Source organism: Dendropsophus ebraccatus, chromosome 4 (assembly GCF_027789765.1).
Source record: "Dendropsophus ebraccatus isolate aDenEbr1 chromosome 4, aDenEbr1.pat, whole genome shotgun sequence".
NCBI lineage: Eukaryota > Metazoa > Chordata > Amphibia > Anura > Hylidae > Dendropsophus > Dendropsophus ebraccatus.
This window is the reverse complement of record NC_091457.1, coordinates 156,556,462-156,578,963: the sequence shown is the minus strand read 5'-3', so window position 1 is coordinate 156,578,963 and position 22,502 is coordinate 156,556,462.

Below are 22,502 nucleotides of genomic sequence, written 5' to 3'. Positions count from 1 at the left end.
TTTTTTAAATTTGGTGAGACATTTCCTTCAACCATGTCTCTGTGAACACTGCTGTGCTTTATATGTTTGCAGAACAGTATGTCTAGGTCACCTCCCTCTCCTGGGCCTATCAGATCCTGACAAAAGTCTGCTCATTCCCCTCAGCCAATGGGTGCTCAAGTTACCTCAGGCCTTTCTCCACCAATGGGAGACCTCTCCCTGCAGCATAAAAGGGTGGATAGAGCAGGCCTAGGGGTTCTTGTCCTAGTCTGTTGTTGTCTTTATTGTTCCTGCGCAAAGATCTTCCTGTATCCAGAGTTTCCTTTCCAGTAGCCTGACCACTGGTGAGTCCTCATCCTGTTACTGAGCTGCTGTAATGCTGAGTTCCTGAGTTCTACTGCAATGCTGTGCTAAACACCTGAAGTGCAAATACTGTGCCACTGAGGATTCTGCCAGTCCACGCTGCAAGTTCCATCATCTCTCAAGTCTCGGGTTTAGAGAAATTGCTTATTGTCGAAGTGCCCTCCTGCTATCTCAAGATGGGAATGCCCCATTAAGTTGCTTCACACCACACTCTGGTATACATTTGTTTTCAAGCATCAGGAAATCTCCCAAGGCATATGGTACATGTATCCATAAATCCCATCACCTAAAAGTGTCATTGTGGACACTTTCTGGGTGTTTTCCATAGGGTTTCCTTATACTGACTGAATGAAACAGTGCAGACCTCTGAAAAAAATATGGTGTTAAAAACCTGAGAAAAGGTGTAGTGCTGTTTTTAGAAGAAAGTAGCTCTGTCTTTTCATAACTCGAATAACCCTTTTTAGTAGCGTTTATACTCAAAATCTAAAATGACTGTGCATTAGGATGTAAGAAAAGAACCATAAAACATCTTTATTACTTTGCAGGTGCTGTTTTTTTTTCCACCCAGAAGTGACTAATGGATCCGCCATCATTCTGGTTGTCATTTCTCTGACAATTGTTCAATTTCTTATTAATATTACATGCTAAGAAAGTGACATTTGACATGAATTGTAGATGCGTTCATTTAAAAGGGAACAACAATATGGCAATGGATTTCATTGTTACTTTTCCAAAATAACACTTACAGCAAACCAGGATGTTTAAAGGGGTACTCCGGTAATAGAATATTGTATTAAAATAAGTCAGTAACTCCATAATTTTTAGAATGAAATTTCTTCTAGAAATTTTAAAATACAAGGAGATTCCATAACCCCCCCTCTTTTCCCTCTTCTTAAATGGGCACTCTGGAGAAAATCTTTTTCTCTCAAATTATCAGAAAGTTATATAGATTTGTCATTTATTTCTACTTAAAAATTCCAGTACTTATCAGCTGCTGTACGTCCTACAGGAAGTGGTGTTTTAGTCCGACACAGCGCTCTCTGCTGCCACTTCTTTCTGTGATAGGATCTCAATAGTAGACATAGACCGGCACAGCTGGTGATAACTTCTAGGGGGTCTAATCCCATTATCCCAAGGGGATTGCTGGCTGCAGTGGTGCGGAGGGGCTGATCTGCTAGATGGGGTTCTCCGCCATTAAATGCAAGTGTCCACAACAATATCTATGCAAGAAGCGTCATAAAGCGCGAAACAGCTGTCACCTGATATCATTTTGGCCAGTTGGCGTCTTACCTGCTATACTGTATGTTAACATGAATGAACTGAAATAAATCAAACACCATTTTCTGCACGAAATGATGGTGAGTGCCGCTCTCTTCTTACGTAGATCTGTCTGTGATAGGAACTGTCCAGAGCAGTAGCAAATCGCCACAGTTCCTGACACGGACAGAGGTGGCAGCAGAGAACACTGTGTCAGACTGGAAAGAAAACACCACGTCCTTCAGGACGTACAGCAGCTGTTAAGTACTGAAAACTTTTTTTTTCTGTTGTTGGAGTATCCCTTTAATTGGGGTTCTGCCATTAAACATTATTTTTTATAATAATTTCTTTAATGAATTTGAGGGATGTTTTATAAAGCTAGACTGGATATATATATATATATATATATATATATATATATATATATATATATATATATAGACACTGAAGGGGACATGGAAAAACCAGGGATGTGTTGGGATCTCCAGCGAAGGTAGTTGCTGGGGATGTATTGATAAAATGTGTTTGGGCCGGGTTTTTAGGAATGGATGGCAGGCTTGGTGGTGGGGCAGGAATGGATGGCAGGCTTGGTGGTGGGGCAGGAATGGATGGCAGGCTTAGTAGTGGGGCAGGAATGGATGGCAAGCTTGGTGGTGGGGCAGGAATGGGTGGCAGGCTTGGTAGTGGGGCAGGAATGGATGGCAGGCTTGGTAGTGGGGCAGGAATGAATGGCAGGCTTGTTAGTGGGGCAGGAACGGATGGCAGGCTTGGTAGTGGGGCAGAAATGGATGGCAGGCTTGGTAGTGGGGCAGAAATGGATGACAGGCTTGGTAGTGGGGCAGAAATGGATGACAGGCTTGGTAGTGGGGCAGGAATGGATGGCAGGCTTGGTGGTGGGGCAGGAATGGATGGCAGGCTTGGTGGTGGGGCAGGAATGGATGTCAGGCTTGGTAGTGGGGCAGGAATGGGTGGCAGGCTTGGTATTGGGGCAGGAATGGATGGCAAGCTTGGTGGTGGGGCAGGAATGGGTGGCAGGCTTGGTAGTGGGGCAGGAATGGATGGCAGGCTTGGTAGTGGGGCAGGAATGGATGGCAGGCTTGGTAGTGGGGCTGGAATGGATGGCAGGCTTGGTAGTGGGGCAGGAACGGATGTCAGGCTTGGTAGTGGGGCAGGAATGAATGGCAGGCTTGGTAGTGGGGCAGGAACGGATGGCAGGCTTGGAAGTGGGGCAGAAATGGATGGCAGGCTTGGTAGTGGGGCAGAAATGGATGGCAGGCTTGGTAGTGGGGCAGGAATGGATGGCAGGCTTGGTAGTGGGGCAGGAATGGATGGCAGGCTTGGTAGTGGGGCAGGAATGGATGGCAGGCTTGGTAGTGGGGCAGGAATGGATGGCAGGCTTGGTAGTGGGGCAGGAATGAATGGCAGGCTTGGTAGTGGGGCAGGAACGGATGGCAGGCTTGGTAGTGGGGCAGAAATGGATGGCAGGCTTGGTAGTGGGGCAGAAATGAATGGCAGGCTTGGTAGTGGGGCAGGAATGGATGGCAGGCTTGGTAGTGGGGCAGGAATGGATGGCAGGCTTGGTAGTGGGGCAGGAATGGATGGCAGGCTTGGTAGTGGGGCAGAAATGGATGGCAGGCTTGGTAGTGGGGCAGGAATGGATGGCAGGCTTGGTAGTGGGGCAGGAATGGATGGCAGGCTTGGTAGTGGGGCAGGAATGGATGGCAGGCTTGGTAGTGGGGCAGGAATGGATGGCAGGCTTGGTAGTGGGGCAGGAATGGATGGCAGGCTTGGTAGTGGGGCAGGAATGGATGGCAGGCTTGGTAGTGGGGCAGGAATGGATGGCAGGCTTGGTAGTGGGGCAGAAATAGATGGCAGGCTTGGTAGTGGGGCAGGAATGGATGGTAGGCTTGGTAGTGGGGCAGGAATGGATGGCAGGCTTGGTAGTGGGGCAGGAATGGATGGTAGGCTTGGTAGTGGGGCAGGAATGGATGGCAGGCTTGGTAGTGGGGCTGTCCATTCCACTTCCTCCACTCCAGATATTGTTTGGCATCAGACGCCACAGGTGCTGAGTCTGGATCATCAGCAGCTTCATAAAGTTTTGCAAAGCCATGGACAGAGAGAAGCTGGGTGCAGCTGAGTGTGCTGGAAGGCTGCAGCCTCAGAAGAGGACATGGGGTGGGTTCACACTACGGAATTCTCGCGGATAATGTCTGCGGAAATTTGTTTTCTGTCCGCACCTCTTTCCGCCGGCTCCATAGACACCATTCTATGGGCTGGCGTATTCCGCTATCCACTGAAAGAAGTAACATGTCACTTCTTTCGGTGGATAGCGGAATACGTCGGCCCATAAAATGGTGTCTATGGAGCCAGCGGAAAGGCGTGCGGCCAGACTGCGGAATTCTGTGGACATTATTCGTGAGAATTCCGTAGTGTGAACCCACCCTTATACCTTTAATCAAGGTAAAACACTGGACTGTTTACAATATGTTGTGTTCGTGCGACTGCAGCTAGTCGTAGTGTATAGACAGGGCCGTCTTCTGTTTAGTTAGTGCTGGACAAGCAGAGTTTATTTTGTGTTCTGCCTAAAGCCAAGGCTGTTTATTTGTTGTCTTGTATTGGATAATAAATGCAGGAAAAGCCTGTACTTGGACTTTATTTGTTTGAGCCTGTTGACTGCTGTTCACACTGCAATCCTGCTCTCTACTGAGCAAATCCTCCCACAATATTTATAGACACACACACACCTACTATACACACACCTGCTACACCTGCGTGCACACACACACACACACACACACACACACCTACTACACACAAAGTAACAAAAAAAAAACAAAACAGCTGTTACGATCCTACAAGTATGGGGATTCCGGAACTTATTATTATGTGTTGGTTATTCACTACTGTTCTTTTTGTATTCAACAAGTCACATCCACAAGCATCAAATATATTCTAAACATATCCCTCATCATCTGCCTCCTCATGCATGTCTAGGAACTGGTATATATATATATATATATATATATATATATATATATATATATATATATATATATATGATGTGGTAGATATATTTATTAGTTGTCAGTATGAGCATATGGCTGTAGCTAAAAGAACATGCTATAAACAAGGAAAAAAATAAAATGTGTGAGATAAAGGCGTGATAACATTTCATAGTGAATATGAAATCTCATTGTATTTTTTTCCCTGTGGAATATCCCTTTCTACCACCTTGTTGTATATCTAGACAAATGTACAATCTCAGAGTCTAGGCAAAAGGAGCAACAGCATAATTTTATCAGGACTTTTTGAAAGAATGAGATGCATTTACAGCATGTTGCCTTGCGCTGAAAAATGCCACTGGCAGAGGAGCAGACAGAATGAATGCAGCAGGCGCTGCAGACTGTTTTGTATTGAGCTATGTTCTGCAGCAGCTTTATGCTCAGCAGCCTGTCAACAAGATTTTTTGTGAATGAGCTCCCGAGCAGCATGCAGTAATTGCTCCAGTATCAAGTACTTTTGAGTAACCTGATACTCGAGCGAATACTCTTATCGATAGTGCATGCTGGCCCAACTCTATAGATAACCTTTTTAATGGCCACCGAACAAAGCTCATTCTTTATTACTGGAGGGGTACTCCAGTGAAATATTTCTTCTTTGAAATCAAATGTCAAAAAGTTAAATAAAGTAGTATTTTACTTCTATTAAAAAAAAATCGCAAGATTATCAGCTGCTGTATGTCCTGCAAGAAGTGGTGTATTCTTGCCAGTCTGGAGAGCAGAAGAGGGTTTTCTATGGGGATTTGTTACTGCCCTGGACAGTTCCTGACATGGACAGAGGTGGCAGTAGAGAGCTCTGTGTCAGACTGGAAAGGATACACCCCTTCCTGCAGGACATACAGCAGCTTATAAGTACTGGAAGACTAGAGGTTTTTTTTTTTTTTTTTAAATAAAAGTAAAATGCAAATCTCTGGCACTTTCTGACACTGGTAGATTTTTTTTTTTCACTGGAGTACCCCTTTATGGTGCTACCTTACATATTTTTCCCAGAAAACTGCAGTGAAAGTTCACCCACAAATGTACACCCACAATTTGGTGCAGATTATCTGCTGCATAAAATCTGCAGCATCTCCATTATCACATGAAAAAAAATACCCCCAAAATCTGTCACTTCTAAAGAAATCCTGTTCGTGACGCCAACCTTAAGGTGACTTTTTTCCCCCCATAAAATATTCAGTTGACTTCCCATCCTGGTGGTAACATCAGGATGAGCCGGGATTTGTATTCTGACGCCGACACAAATAATGTAACATTAATGGATCTTTCTGGAGTAGGAGTAAAATGTTAAAATAGCAATGATGGAATGGACATCAAGACGTAGACACTAAATATCTGCTGCCCCCGTGTCACGGTCATAATGGAAATGAGGTCTGGTGGCTGTAATGTGGATGAGCCGGGTGTAGTTGATTAGAGGCGTCTCTGTCACCCTGCGTTAGTGACATACTGCTCGCTGCTTGACAGCTCTCATCTACTCTGCTGTTCTTTGCAGTAATTCCGGCTGAGTGTGTGACTCTCTCCCTCTGACAGCTCATATATTTTACATCACTCACCTCTTATGACTTATTTCTGCTCTTAGACCTAAATCTAGTGCTCCTTTTTAACTCTTTAACTGCAAGACGGTAACGATAAGGGAAGCTCTCACAGGCTTGAGAAAGCTGAATTATGTTCAGTAAATCATAGCACCAGCATACTCCATAGTGCTGTACACAGAATAGAGGGAGATTAGCGGGATTGTATTTACAGATATTGTATATAGTATTTGTGTTTATTCACAAAATAAATTGTGACTTTTTTACTCCACCTACTCCATGTGTTGAATATATATAATTTATTATTTTTTTTTTATAAAATAAACTTAATATACCCTTAAATGTAATCCCCCCCCCCATTCTTTCAATGTGTGGCTGCAGTAAAGTACGGCACAGCCCCTCTGCTGCCACCAATGGTTGTGTCAGGAACTGCAGGGCTGCTCAAGCTCTGGTCCTAGCAAGATTACATATCACAAGCACTGCTGCATTCGGATTCTGAGTTTCCCCTGATGTCTGTATAATACATGTTACCCTTCAGTAGGCTTTTCTGAACCCTCCGGATCCCATGGCTACCCTCATCACCTTGCAATGGCATTGATGGAAGACAGAAGCATATTTCTCTGCCATCCTGTTACAGGCTGCAGCATTTAAAGGGGTTATCCAGTGCTACAAAAACATAGCCACTTTTCCCCCTACTGTTGTCTCCAGTTCAGGTGCAGTTTGCAATTAAGCTCCATTTACTTCAATGGAACTGAGTTTTAAAACCCCACCCAAACTGGAGACAACAGTAGGGGGAAAGTGGCCATGTTTTTGTAGCGCTGGATAACCCCTTTAAAGAGTTGAAAATTATGTGTACCAAATATAAGTTATCCCATCTTAGGGTGCGTTCACACCTACAGGATCTGCAGCAGATTTGATGCTGTGTTCAGTTATTTAAATGAAATCTGCTGTAGAAAATCAGCTGCAAATCCTGTAGGTGTGAACGCACCATTAAATGGATTACCCCAGATTAGAAAAACATAGCATGCCTTTTCCAGAAACAGCGCTACCCCTGTCCTCAGGCCTCAGCTGACTGTAATAAACTTTATAATATATTATCAGAATAAATGCCTCTTTCTCCTTTAATTGGATTACCTTCCATTCCCACACCCTCAATTTGATTTCTTTGAAGTAAATAGAGTTTAATTGTAATACCACACTCAACCTGAGGATAGGGGTGGCGCTGTTTTTGCAAGAAATAATTTTTTTTTCTTATCCCGGATAACCCTTTAAATGTATTGGATCTTACATATTTGTTGGAATCACAGCTTGCACTGTTCAGTACTGCTTTATAATGTCCTTCATACTGCAGGTGGAATATAGAGGCATGCAAAAGCAGTGAGTGTCTAATCTATGCTAGACATCACAGCAGCCAGTTCACAACCGCTAGCTAAAGGACAGCTGAAATTAGACGTGGCGTGTGCTGAGTTAAAGGGGTACTCTGGTGAAAAATATTTCCTTTCAAATCAACTGGTATCAGAATTCTATTTGAAGGGGTACTCCGACCTGGAGTTTTTTTTTTATATGGCCGGGGAGGAGGTGGCTGAGGGCAACTATGTCCACTCACCTCCCCGATTCCAGTGGCGGGTCCCGTATCGCGGCGCTCCGGTCCCCGCTGCCTGGCCGCTTCCTGGTCTCTGACGCGGGCTTGAGACGTGACGTTTCAAGTCTGTTCAGCCTGTCAGTAACAGAGGCGGGATCCCATCTCCGTTACTGACTGGCTGAAACGTCACGTCTCGAGCCCGCGTCAGAGACCAGGAAGCGGCCAGGCAGCGGGAACCGGAGCGCCGAATACGGGACCCGCCGCTGGATACGGGGAGGTGAGTGGACGTTGTTGCCCTCAGCCACCTCCTCCCCGGCCTTATAAAAAAAAGCCTCCAGGCCAGAGTACTCCTTTAAAAATCTTTAGTCTTCCAGTACTTATCAGCTGCTGCATGTCCTGCAGTGTATTCTTTCCAGTGCGACTCTCTGCTGCCACCTCTGTCCATGTCAAGAACTGTCCAGAGCAGGAGATGTTTTCTATGGGGATTTGCTACTTTTCTGGACAGTTCCTGATATGGACAGAGGTGGCAGCAGAGAGCACTGTGTACATTTACAAATGTATATAACTTTCTAAAACCAGTTGATCTGAAAGAAAAATATTTTCCCGCCGGAGTACCCCTTTAAATGGCGTAGACCTACTTTACTAAAAAGGAGAGAAAAAAATCCTAGAAGATTCCAGGTGAGGAGCAAATAATATGTTAACCTAACAAATAAAGCACAAACAGAACAAATACAATCTATTCCTTTCATTCTCTTCTTTACCTCCAGACCCGTCACATCTCCACCAGCCTCCAGAGTGCTCCTTTACCTTCCTTTAAGAAACATAAAATAGGAATAAAGAAAAAAAAAAAAAAAAAACAAAAGAAAGAAAAAAATATTATTTTTGCTTTCAGAAAGGGAAAGCAATGTGTGAATTGTGTTCAGTCAATAGAACAATGGTAGCGCGTGGTCGAGTCCAGGCTCTTTAGAATAGTGAATAAAGCCGCCCGCTGAGCCGGGGGGTTCGGGTAGTCACATGGATCTCTCCGCGAAGGAACATGATCCGCCTATTTATAGCTTGTTGCAGGGAAATGTTTTTGATATACACTTACACCTACTCCCACAGTCCTAAGGACACACGGATTCCCATTATTCTCGTCTTTTATAGTCTTGAGGTTGAATCCGAGCACACGTCCTGATGTCATTTATAATGATCTGCTGTATACTGTATATATCTGAGTAGGGATGAGTCAGTGCAGTAAGGACTGGACCTATAGCTCTGCTGGGGACTCGCTTGTATCATTGTCCTACAGGACTAGCAGCCTGGCTCATTCTATGTTCTTGTTTAGAACCTCTACAATGTTTCAGCTGGTTCTATATTTGCTAGGCTGTGTTCACACTGTGCCTGTGTTTATGTATACATTAAATGGATAAAAATAGCAATACCGCAAATAGATGCTAAAAATAAATCCTGCTGGTTGCCATACACCAGAATCCGTTTACTAAAGAATTAAATTAAAGGGGTACTCCAGAGGAAAAATATATTCCAATCAACCGGTACCAAAAAGTTATATAGATTTGTAATTTATTTGTATAAAAAAAATAAAAATCAAGTCTCCCAGTACTTATCAGCTGCTGTATGTCCTGCAGGAAGTGGTGCGGTATTTCCATTTGGACACACTGCTCTCTGCTGCCCTATATTCCTAACACCTGCTGTAACCACAATCATCTGCTAATCCACCTATTCTATGCAAATCACATTGGTTTGCAGTTAGGCACTCGGCACACCTGGGCACTATAACAAAAAGGTTTTTTTATTTATTTTATTTTATTATTATTTTTTTTTACATATAACTCAGACTATCTTGGAGGCTAACACCAGAATGAACTTGTACATAACCAGTGTTTCTCTGGGCATCTACTGCTTTTTCTCCCATTTTATTACATCTACTCCTAGTTTTACAGTCTCCATCCCTTCTCTACATGGTGCAAAATCATTCTCATCCAGAAGGAAGGGAACCTACTAAAGATTAGCGGAGCTGGAGCATGCTCTCTATTTCAATACCGATGGCTAATAAAGTTGGATGCAGCTCTAGGGATTCTGGGAAAATATTAGGACAAAGGCTGAATCCACGTTTTCTCTTGGGCTGCATCCAACTTCTTCAGCCACCAGTATTTAACAGCCGAACGATCGGACTGGAGCATGCTGGAGTTACCTTCTAAAGGTTGCAACCCTGTAATTCTCCAATAGTTGGCACCAGAGAGTTAGGGATAATTTGCATATTTTTTTTTCTCAGTAGAGCTTGCATGGCTTATAAAGCTCCATGCATCTTTTTGTGTTCTCCCTGAAGAAAATGTTACTGTAGTGTCCCACTACTTTTTTTTTTTTTTTTTTACACCTCGGAAAAGTGTCTCTCCAGTGTCACAGGTTAGGACAGGAGGCCGCTGTTCCTTACTCCAACCACTAGATGTCACACTCTCACACAGCACAGCTGCAGAAAACACTTAGGTCTAGCAACACACACGCTTTCTTTATAGTGACAATTTCCCTTTCGTAGTTAGTGCCTGGCTACAAGCCAGACAGGGCGTGTATATAGTTTTTCCACAGCTAGTTACCCAACCACTATGGGTCACTAGACAAGACTCCTAGGGAAACCGGAGACAAGAGAGTCTTCACCCTTGCCTATGCTGAGGATTTTACAGCTAACACAGGACAGTTGGCCACCTTAGTGTAAAGGGGCGGATAACTCAAGACTGGACCTGCAGTAGAGCACAGTGCCAGCAAGCCGCTCTCTACTGACAAGACGCTCAGCTTTGTAGGAAGGACACTATAAGCCAGCTCCACCCAGTGCAGGGACCTGGGACTCATACTACCCCAGTAGGACGGAAGCACTACACTGTGGGGCAGAAGGCGGTTATGTGAGATAACTGGGACTCATCCATACATGAGTACGGGGATTTCTTCAAACACTCCAAAAACACTTCACCACAGCCCAGCAGAGTACATAGTAAATTAGGCAAGAACCCTCCTTTTCGGTCCCTGACACATGTTACTTTACTGTTTTCTTCTATCTACTCACCTATCTGTTGGAGTATTATTGCTGATTATTTTTGCACTACGTACCTGAGCAAGTTGTTTAAAGTGGGACTCTTGTCATCTCTACCGCTGCACTTGCACCTTACCTTACTCCAAACCAAGGTCCGGTTGCTGTGTGTCCGGGGGTGGGTGTTACCGCTCCTGACCACCATGACAAATGACCTCCAAAACACCAGAGCCCAATGGCAGGCCCGGCATAATTTCCGGCAACCCGGGCCACGGCATTACCTCTTCAGTTCCTCTTCATGAAATTAGGCAGCTAGTAGATACTATAGAAACTTCCACTCTAAATCACCTTCTACGTTCACTTTTATAACTCAATCAAGTTAGGTAGGTTAGAAGGTCAATATGAAGGCCACGGTCAGGGCAGAGAGACATATGGTAAGGAAAAGGAAAATTACAGATGGTTCATGTATTAGATCAACATACGTAAAAAGACTTTATGCCATCTTATCGGTGTATTCGGCTTTCTATGTGCATGCACGGTAAGACTCTTCGGTGCTTTGACGGCAGAACCGATCCTGTGAATTGCAGCTAATGCAAGATGGTGACAAATGTGACCAGAACATGCTAACCAGCTCAGTGGACAGGAGATGGATGGCGCCGTCAGCATAACTGGGCATCCCCTGTAAGGAGCTAATTGCTTCTATGAAGTCAATAAACTCACAGGAGAAATTCTATGTTTTTCTATGTTTTGTTGTAGATAGGTTGTCGACATTTGACTAAGATCTCGACGTGAAGATCTCCCAGGCTTGGTTATTCAAAAAGAAAAAGAATCTCAAGCTGGCCGAAAGCTATCTGCATTAATGGAGTCTATGGCATGGGTGGAGAGTCAAGCGGGAGCATGCGGATTCCGTAGTCTGAATGCGTCCTAACTGAGAATACTCCTTATGTAGAGGAAGGGAATGTATTGTCTGCTACCAGATGAGATGGGAAAGGAGATTGATTCTCAATTCCTAAGCCGCACCATGCAGCACAAATTGGCAGGACCACCACAGTGAATGGTATTTTAGAGTCTGGAAACAGCAAATGATGTCCAAACAACTGTTAAAGCGACTCTGTACCCACAATCTGACCCCCCAAACCACTTGTACCTTCTGATAGCTGCTTTTAATCCATGATCTGTCCTGCGGTCCGTTCGGCAGAGGATGCACTTATTGTCCTCAAAAACAACTTTTAAACTGGCCGCCCCATGCCCAACAGGCATGGCCTAGATTGTGTATGCACTAGGCTGGCACAACCTCTCTGTCCCTCCTCCCCGCCCTCCTCATCATTAGGAATGCTTCAGGCAGATTGTCTCCTATTCATCAGCTGTGTGAATATTGAACATGGGCTGGATCGTTAAGGCACCTGTGCAATGTTCAGACAGGAAAAAATATTCCATGGTATTCCTAATGATGAAAAGGGTAGGGAGGAGGGACGGAGGGGTGGTGCATAGTTAGAGCATAGATACTCCTGTTGGGCACGGAGCTGCAAGTTTAAAAGTTGTTTTTAAGGACAATAACTGCATCACCTGCTGAACGGATCCAAGGACAGATCTTGGATTAAAAGCAGCTATATGATGGTACAAGTGGTTTTGGGGGGTCAGATTGTGGCTACAGAGTCGCTTTAACTAGTGTTGAGCAAGTTTGCTCAGTCGAGCATAGTGCTCAATCAAGCACCTCGTGGTACTCGGGTGAATGTGGCCATACACCTTCAATAACTGACGGCCATTAGTTATACATTTTTTCTTTCTAATCTTTGTATATTTCATCACTTGAAGGGATGTTTAAACGTAATATACAAAAAGAAAGTAAAAGGGTTCTGCATTGCAGATTAGAACTCCAGCAGTATGCCAGCAATTCCCTTTAAAAAATGTTTATCTTAACGATAGATAATTTTCTCATGATATGTTCCCTTTACTGGAAGCAACATTATTCCCATGGAATTCTTATTTTGAATTGGCAATATCTTTGGTGGACTGTAGTGTTGAGAGCACTTACCGAACCTGAACATTAGAGGGGTATTCTAGGAAAAAACAACTTTTGCCCTATCTACAGGTTAAGAGGAAAAGTAGGAGAAAGTGGGGTTTCTGACCTCTGTATTCACGGCGATCTTCATATCATGCCCCGGCTTTTGTGTAATGAATAGAGCCGCGGGTACAAGATGTGACCCGTGGCTCTATTCATTCCTATGGAGCGTCGAAAAGAGCCAAGTAGGCTGGAAGAGCACTGTACTCTGCTCTTTCCGCTGGCTCCATAGGATTGAATACGTCACGTGCTGTACCCGCAGCTCTATTCATTAAACAGAAGCTTGGGCCTGATATGGAGATCAGCGGGGATACAGAGGTTGGACCAACCACGTTCTCCTACTTTTCCTCTTAACCTGTAGATAGGGCAAAAGTTTTTTTTTTTTTCTGAAATACCCCTCTAACATTCGGGTTTGGCAAGTGCTCTCAACACTACAGTGATCCAGTGGACTCTAAAGATATTGCCAATTCAAAATAAGAATTCCATGGGAATAATTTTGCTTACAGTAAAGGGAACATATCATCAGAAAATGATCTATAGTTAAAGGGGTATTCCAGGATATTTTGACATTTACTCTACAGATTAGTCTTGTAATAAAATTAATTTGTCTCATTAGTTTCTATTACGAATTTTGTCTCTTTCTCGCAATTTTTACATGAGTCACGTGGTCCTGTGACGTCACCGAACCGGAAGAGTACTGACTTGCCGACTCAGCCGGCCTCTAGTTAGTTATTCACTTAGCAGGCTTCAGAGCCTTACAAACGGCCCTCCCTGAGCACGGGACGTCACATGACGCCCTGTTCCAGAGCTGGCCTGTCAGTGTAATCACCTCAATCCTCCCGGCCCCCCTCCCTGTGTAATGATTGCGGACCCCTCAGCCCCGGCCCCCCTCTCTCTGTAAATCATTGCGGACCCCCCGGCCGCGCCCCCCCCCTCTCTGTAATGATTGCGGACCCCTCCCGGCCGCGTCCCCAACCCTGTGTAAACATTACGATATACAGATCACTCACCCCCTGGTGTAAGCCTGTTGCATCGCTGGACCCGATTTCGGCGCCTTTTTCAAGCAGCTATCCTCAGCTGACAGGCGCTCTGTGTGAGGCAGGAGAGATTTCTTTCCTGCTTCGTACAGAGCGCCTGTCAGCTGAGTTGTATTGGGCGATCTATAGGCGCTCTGTACGAAGCAGGAAAGGAATCTCTCCTGCCTCACACAGAGCGCCTGTCAGCTGAGGATAGCTGCTTGAAAAAGGCGCCGAAATCGGGTCCAGCGATGCAACAGGCTTACACCAGGGGGTGAGTGATCTGTATATCGTAATGTTTACACAGGGTTGGGGACGCGGCCGGGAGGGGTCCGCAATCATTACAGAGAGGGGAGGGGGACGCGGCCGTGGGGTCCGCAATGATTTACAGAGAGAGGGGGGCGCAATCATTACACAGGGAGGGGGGCCGGGGCTGAGGGGTCCGCAATCATTACACAGGGAGGGATTGAGGTGATTACACTGACAGGCCAGCTCTGGAACAGTGACGTCCCATGCTCAGGGAGGGCCGTTTGTAAGGCTCTGAAGCCTGCTAAGTGAATAACTAACTAGAGGCCGGCTGAGTCGGCAAGTCAGTACTCTTCCGGTTCGGTGACGTCACAGGACCACGTGACTCATGTAAAAATTGCGAGAAAGAGACAAAATTCGTAATAGAAACTAATGAGACAAATTGATTATATTACAAGACTAATCTGTAGAGTAAATGTCAAAATATCCTGGAATACCCCTTTAAGATAAATCTTTATATAGGGAATTGCTGGCATACCGCCGGAGTTCTAATCTGCAGTGCAGAAACCTTTTACTTTTTTTTTTGTATATTATGTTTAAACATCCCTTCAAATGACCAAGTATACACAAATTAGAATGAAAATTTGTAATACATGTAAATAACGTCCGGCAGTTAGTTAAGGTGTATGGCCACATTCACTTGAGTACCACGAGGTGCTTGATTGAGCACTATGCTACAGTGTCTGTAGAAGTGCGCATGCGCGCAAAACAGCTTTTACCACCCTGCTTCGTAAGTGCGTGCTGTCTACTATGTTGCCCAGGATGTCCTGCACCTTTAGAAATAAAGAAGATCCTGTTATATGGTGAGTGCCCTCATCTATTTTCTTTTATGCTTGAACCTTACCATGTGATTACTCTACTTCTCTCTGCATTTGGTGTGATATATACGTCACTACTTTATCTTCGTAACCTTTTTACATAGAGAAATATTCAATATTTTCAGTGGAGAAATATTTCTCCTTCTGTATTTTTGCCGGAATTCCTTGCGATCATGTGAAGATGACTTCTGTGGATTAGTTTACTCAGCTCTGTCCTTTGGAATGTTAATACTCCCCCATCATAAATACTTAGATAAGCAGACTGATCTGGTATTCAGGATATTAGAGACTTATAATAAAGTCCAATTGATCAGTCACTGCGTCCTGCTCACATAGATGCTTCGTCCGTTGCTGAATCGGGACCACACGGGAGATGTTGATATGGGGTTAAGGAACAAGGAGAAGAAAGAACAGGTTTAATGCTTAATAACATTGGCAGGGCGGCACATTGACCAATTTTCTTTAGACATCAAGACTCTACATTGAAGGCTGTCATCTCTCGGGTGAAAGGCACTCTAACTATTTTAGAATACTAACACAAGACCGGGCCTGACGGGTCTCAGATGAATGAAGATAATTCACCCAGCATTAGTGAACCTCCAGGGTATTGTACTGTTATTCTCCGGAGAGGAAGAGCAAACGTCTCGATAGGGAGTCGGAAACGTTGAGTGTTAACCTCACAGTTTTAGATAAAGTTTTATGCATAGTAAATACGGGAGAAATTTGGGGATGGCTGTATGATCTGCTTGCACCAGTCTTCTATAGGAAACGCAATTATTCGGTGTCAACTAGAGATGCGCAGACCTCAAGCATGCTATCGAGCAAGTTATCACTGTAGGCAAGACATGCTTTGCACTCTTTGTACTCACTCTCGGTGCTGCCGCACACACTTGACACTATCTGAACCAAATAAGCTTATGGTGGTCTCATCAGAGCACAGGGTATGGTTTCACTAATCCATGTCTGCTTGTCTTCAGGCTCTCTTTGTCATCATCTTTAGAAGAGGCTTTCTTCTGGGATGACAGCCATCCAGACCTATGTGAATCAGTGTGTGATGTATGGTCTGAGCACTGTCAAGCTGACCCCCCCCCCCCCCCCGCCCCACCAATCTGAGCACTGACAGAATGACCCTACCGGTCTGAGTACTGACAGACTGACACACGTAGTGTCCCACCATGGGTGTTGCTATTAGTTACACCCTTCATAAAAGCCTGTACTTTTTTGATGTAAGTGGTGATGTAGAAGAGTTGAAGTTTCGCCACAAGATGTCGCTGTTGTAGATATGCGTACTTAGTTATTGCACAGCTGTAGTATTGAAATGGTTATTGTTTATTTGTGTGTCACATGGATCTGTAGACCAATAAGAGTACTTTCTTCTATCCTATCATTTCTCTCTTTACTTCTCACATATGCACTCTTCACCCATTCACAGCACACCTTACAGGGGAAGGTCACATGGGTAGAGGAAGTGTAAATTCTTTTGTCGCTAGACTCTGTAGAGGAAGGACACAAGTCAGAACGCTCTCTACAGTTGTCCAGTTTAGCCCTGGCCCTCTGCCAGGTCCCCAGTCTCAGTGTGCAGTCTGGAAGCAGACCTAGGCACATACAACAACCTGGCAGGGGAACAAGATATAACCGGCCCTTTAAAATAAAAGCAGATGTGCAACCATACCTGTGTGCTCAACCGGCACTGGCGTCACAACATAACATTACTGGGCCCGGCTACATCTCGGCCAACCACCATAGAACTGGCATCACACTTCAACATTTGGCAAGTGACCAGCCGTGTCGCCTCCACACCGGGGGTGTACCACACCACACACACACACCCTCCCCCGGTCTGAGCACTGACAGAATGACCACTACCAGTCTGAGCACTGACAGACTGCCCCCCCCCCATTGGTCTGAGCACTGACTGGCTGACGTCCCACCAATCTGAGCCCTGGCAGAATGACCCTACCGGTCTGAGTACTGACAGACTTACACCCCCCTCCCGGTCTGAGCACTGACAGAAAGACCTCTACCAGTCTGAGCACTGACAAGCTGACAAGCTTCACATCTGAGATCTTGTAACAATAATAAATCACATGACATCCAAGAGGGCTATTGGGCACAATTTTCCCATTGTCATTTAGGGGTGTACTCACTTTTTTTGCAAGGGGTTTAAATATTAAAGGGGTACTCCAGTAAAATATTTTTGCTTTCAAGTTAAATTGTATTGTAAAGTTATAGATTTTTAATGACTTCTATTTAAAAATCTGAAGTCTTCCACTACTTATCAGCTGCTGTATGTCCTGCATGAAGGGGTGTATCCTTTCCAGTCTGACCCAGTGCTTTATGGTTTCACCTCTGTCCATGTCAGGAACTGTCCAGAGCAGTAGCGAATCCCCATAGAAAATATGGGGAATACACCACTTCCTGCAGGACATACAGCAGCTGATAAGCACTGGAAGACAGGAGATTTTTAAATAAAAGTAAACCACAAATCTATATAACTTTCTGACACCAGTTAATTTGAAATAATTTTTTGGCCAGAGTTCCCCTTTAATAGTTCCCTGTGTGTTCATTAATTTTGCGCACACCATATTTACGCTGTTATACAAGCTGTACACTGACTACTTTACATTGTATCACAATGTTATATTTTCAGTGGACCAAAAGTAGGTGGACAGTATGTGTAATAGGGTTATAAACTTCAGGGAGAGATTTATCAAACATGGTGTAAAGTGAAACAGGCCCAGTCGCCCCTAGCAACCAATCAGATTCCACCTTTCATTCCTCACAGACTCTTTGGAAAATGAAAGGTGGAATCTGATTGGTTGCTAGGGGCAACTGGGCCTGTTTCACTTTACACCATGTTTGATAAATCTCCCCTTTTATAATCCTATTACACATACTGTCCACCCTGTATAATAATATATTTACAAAAATGTAAGGGGCGTACTGAATATTATACTATATATAGGCTCAGTAATGGATGATGAGGGCTGAGCATGGCTACGTGTTCCTCCATGATGCTTGGTCTTATTATGCAGCCTGCTGAGTAGGGGGGGTAGCAGGGGGGTCCTGGCTGGAGTTCCCCTTTAATATTACAGTATAGGTCCATCAATTGATTTCTGTATTCAATAATACCCATGTAAGATTTCAGCGAATTCCTTCCTTTAACACTTAGACGACCCTGGACGTAAATGTACGTCCTGGAAGTCTGTCACCAGACGACCCTGGATGTACATTTACGTTCTGGGTCAGGGCAGTTTCTGGGTCATTTTGGCAGCAGGGCGAATCTTGATAAAAGCGCCCCCCCCCCACACACACTCAGTTCGGCCCTGGGGAAGGTAGGAGGGCTTTTAGCAAGATTCGGGTTATTAGGAAGAAGCAGTGTGTGTATTGCGGCATAGAGCAGTGCAGCGCTCCATACAGGGACTCACAGGTGACGTCTTCATTGATCTGACGGTCACTTTCCCTTTTCCTCTCCATCCGGCCCATTTCTCCATGACTGTTTCTTGCAGGTACAATTCATCTCTTTAGGACCTGTCAGACAGACATCTCAGGCTCCGCACTTCCAGCAACGTCCTTCCCTTTTCACACCTACAAGGTCCCAAACTGTGTGCTGGGAGAGCAGTGTGACCTTCATTACACTGACATACAGGATGCTGGGAAAGCTGTGTGACCTCCATTATACACTGACATACAGGATGCTGGGAGAGCTGGGTGACCTCCATTATACACTGACATACAGGATGCTGGGAAAGCTGGGCGACCTCCATTACACTGATATACAGGATGCTGGGAAAGCTGGGTGACCTCCATTACACTGCCATACAGAATGCTGGGAGAGCTGGGCGACCTCCATTACACTGACATACAGGATGCTGGGAAAGCTGTGTGACCTCCATTATACACTGACATACAGAATGCTGGGAGAGCTGGGTGACCTCCATTATACACTGACATACAGGATGCTGGGAAAGCTGTGTGACCTCCATTACACTGACATATAGGATGCTGGGAGAGCTGGATGACCTCCATTATACACTGCCATACAGGATGCTGGGAAAGCTGGGCGACCTCCATTACACTGATATACAGGATGCTGGGAGAGCTGGGTGCCCTCCATTACACTGACATACAGGATGCTGGGAAAGGGGGGGTGTTATTGCGGGGGCAGAGTTAATCGCTGGGGGCGCAGGCTTATCGGGACATATCTGGGCCTCCCTCTGTGCAGGATTCCCCCCACCGGATACTCACCTGTCACTCTGTAGCCTCCAGCTCCTCTTCTGGGTGAGTCTATCCTCGCCATACAGAGGCCGCCTGCACAGGAAGCCTCTGTGTCTCTGTGCCGTGCTGTTTCCTTTAGCTGTGCGTGCGTATGCACAGCTCTGGCCAGGGGATCTGGAACTTAGATTCCAAATCCCTGGGCAAGATCTGAGCATGCGGGGAGTGCGGGCCGGGTACTGTCAGGTGCTGCAGGGCGCCCCCTAGCTGTAGGCGCCCTGTGCGGTGGCCCGGCTCGCCGGGCCCTAGAAACGGCCCTGTCCTGGGTCTCTAGGGAACTATGAAGCGCTCTCCGGAGCAGAGCGTGCTTCATAGCAGGTGGGGGCAGACTGCAATAAGCAGCCGGGCTTTCACCGTTAATGACCGATTGCAGCAATTGCGCTGCAGCCTGTCATTTACCCCTTAAATGGTGCGGCATTAAAGTGTAAGTGACTGGCCTCTCCTGTCACTTTCCGATCGGGACACCCGCAGTTTGACTGCGGGGGTCCCGATCACTTTAACGGACTGCCGGACTGCCACAGGCAGGCTCAATCAGCAGAACGCCTATTTTACTGATCAATGCTATGCTTATGGCACATCAATGATCAGTATATGTAATCTAATGATTGTATGTAAAAGTCCCCCAAGGGGACTAAAAAAGTGTTTAAAGAAAAAAAAAAGTTAAAATGTTTTTTGTTTGTTTGTTTGTTTTTACAAAACCCCAAATCCCCCTCCCCCAATAAAAGTTAAAATCACCTCCCCTTTCCCATTTCATAAATAAAACATACACATATACTGTAGCGTGCGTAATTGTCTGATCTTTTAAAATATAACAATCGTCATTTCGAACGGCGAACTGCTTAAACGAAAAGAGGGAATAAAAGCGCCAGGATTACCGATTTTTGTTACATTATGTGTAAAAAAAATAAATAAATAAAAAGTGATCAAAACGTCCAATCTTCACAAATATGGTGTTAAAGATCATGGCACAAAAATGACACCCCATACAGCCCCATAGGTGAAAAACTAAAACCGTTATAAGCGCAAAAATGAAAATTGGCACGGCCCACTGGGTCATTTTGGGCTTGGTCCTCAAAGGGTTAAATGGATGGATGACTAATAGCACACGGGAGCTCGTACGATCCCAGTGCTAAAAGAAATGTTGCTTTAAATTGATATTAATGCTTGGTTCCATCTCGATATGACATATTTCTCACTTTACTCAGCAGTTCTGATGTAAGTGACGCCACACTGACTAATGATTTTTGTCTTGCTGGAAAAAAATGCTAATTAACAAGATTAATTAATATTACCAAATCTGAGCCAAACCCAGACCCCGGGGGGGGGGGGGGGCGTTAATGCCAAAAACACTCGTTGGACCCCTAAGAAAACGTTAGGAACCTCAGGGTCTTCTGGTAGCAAAAAGGGTTAAAATTTTCACCTTTAATAAGCAGGGTTCCTCGTCTAGCGGGGACCTGGTAACGGTTCTTTTGACATTACAGCAAATGATCCAATGTTACTCAATGGCGAGAGTCGGGAGTTGACATTTCCATTGGAAAATGTCATTGGTATGTGCCCTACGTCACCGCGTCTCCGTCTGTAGGAACACGGCTCGGCCGGACTCTGGGGAGGGCGAGCGCAGTTTTATTTCTGTGTAGTGTGAACCTGCATGACAAATGTAACCTTGCTCTGCTGAAGTCCCAAGAAGGGCGGAAAATGGAGAGGTGAGAAAAGAGCTGAGTGCTCTGGAAGTCAAGCCTGGGACAAGGTAGGCAAAACAAGAGTCACACTCTCACCCCCGCAGTGTCCTCGCGCCTCTCTTCACAGCTCATAATTGTTTTTTTTTTGTTATATATTTTTTTTCCTTTCTTGTGTTCTGCATCCTGGAAGAAAACCCTGTGAGTTATTTCTGTGACTTTGCTCAGATGTCGCTTAACAATGCAACGGATAGACGGCACGAGAAAGAACGTCTGAATGATCTTTGCCACGAGAGAGAAATGGAAAGCTGTTTATTAGGAGTAGAGCTGCGTGCGGCTCACGTAGATACAGGGTAGTTATACGGTTAGGAATTTAATAGGAGAGGCAGTGACCTACTTGCTGTGTCCGTGGGATGTATTTATATACGGATGGAGCGGGTCGGGTTTTATTTTTGTTGATGGGAAGGCAGCGTGTGATGGAGGAGGAGGAGCTGAGCAGATGGATATAAAGCTTTATGGGAAGAGATTCTGTATAACTTGTTGATGTAAAACCCTGTTAATTCTACGTTTAGGAGTCTAGTGGGCGGTACCACTCATTTCAATCTTTTCCTGCCCACTGGACTCCTGAATTTAGAAATTTAGAAAAAAAAAATGAAAAGTTATTGTGCTATGTCTTCTTTTGGCTATTTTACAGCCAATTTGTAGGACGGCTGTCAGGACTGTATCTTTGCGGAGCATTATGCGCCCCTCAGCTCGTGCTGTGCGGCCGAGAAGGCGCTGATTTTCTTGCATTCTGTTTCTGTGTTTTGTTTTGTAGTGTGTGAACACTGGGTATTTGCTCACCTTGAGAGACACACCCGACTTCACCTGCTGAGTTCTGTCTGGCCATGTCTGGGTTAATCTGTGTTTTGGTTCTGCTGTGACTGACAGGTCTTCCTGCCAGTGGGTCTGTTTTGTTCTCAGCTGTCTGTGCTTGGAGATCAGGGGGATGGTCCAATGATGTTCTGGATCAGAACCCTGACCTCCTATATAACCTCCTCCGTCTGGGATATCATTGCTGGTTATTGACTTAGTCTCTGCCTGCTTGAGTTTCTGCTATTATCTGTCTCTTCTCTGACCCTTCTGCCTTGTGTTCTGACCTTCCTTGCTAGCCGCCTGCCCCTGACCATATTGCTTGTTTTTTGACTCTGCTTATTGGATTGTGATTTTGTACTTTTGCTGCCCGATTGTTGTGACCCGGACTGTCGACTATTCTTCATTGTGTTTTGTCTGTCTGTTTTGTCTTTGTGTCCCACCTAGCCAGTGCAGGGACTGCCGCCCAGTTGCTCGCCGCCATCTTAGGGCGGATTGTGGCAAGTAGGTAGAGGACAGTGGGCGGGGCTGAGCTTAGGGCTCACTGTCTTGTCTTGTCCTGCTGTCCGGTTCCTAACAGAATAACCAGCCATAATTTTTTTTTCTTTTTCTTCTCTCTCTCCACCTTGCTATGGACCCCATGAAAGCTCTGGTTGAGCAAATGCAAAGTCTCAACCAGCTTGTTCTGGACCTTACGCAACAGGTG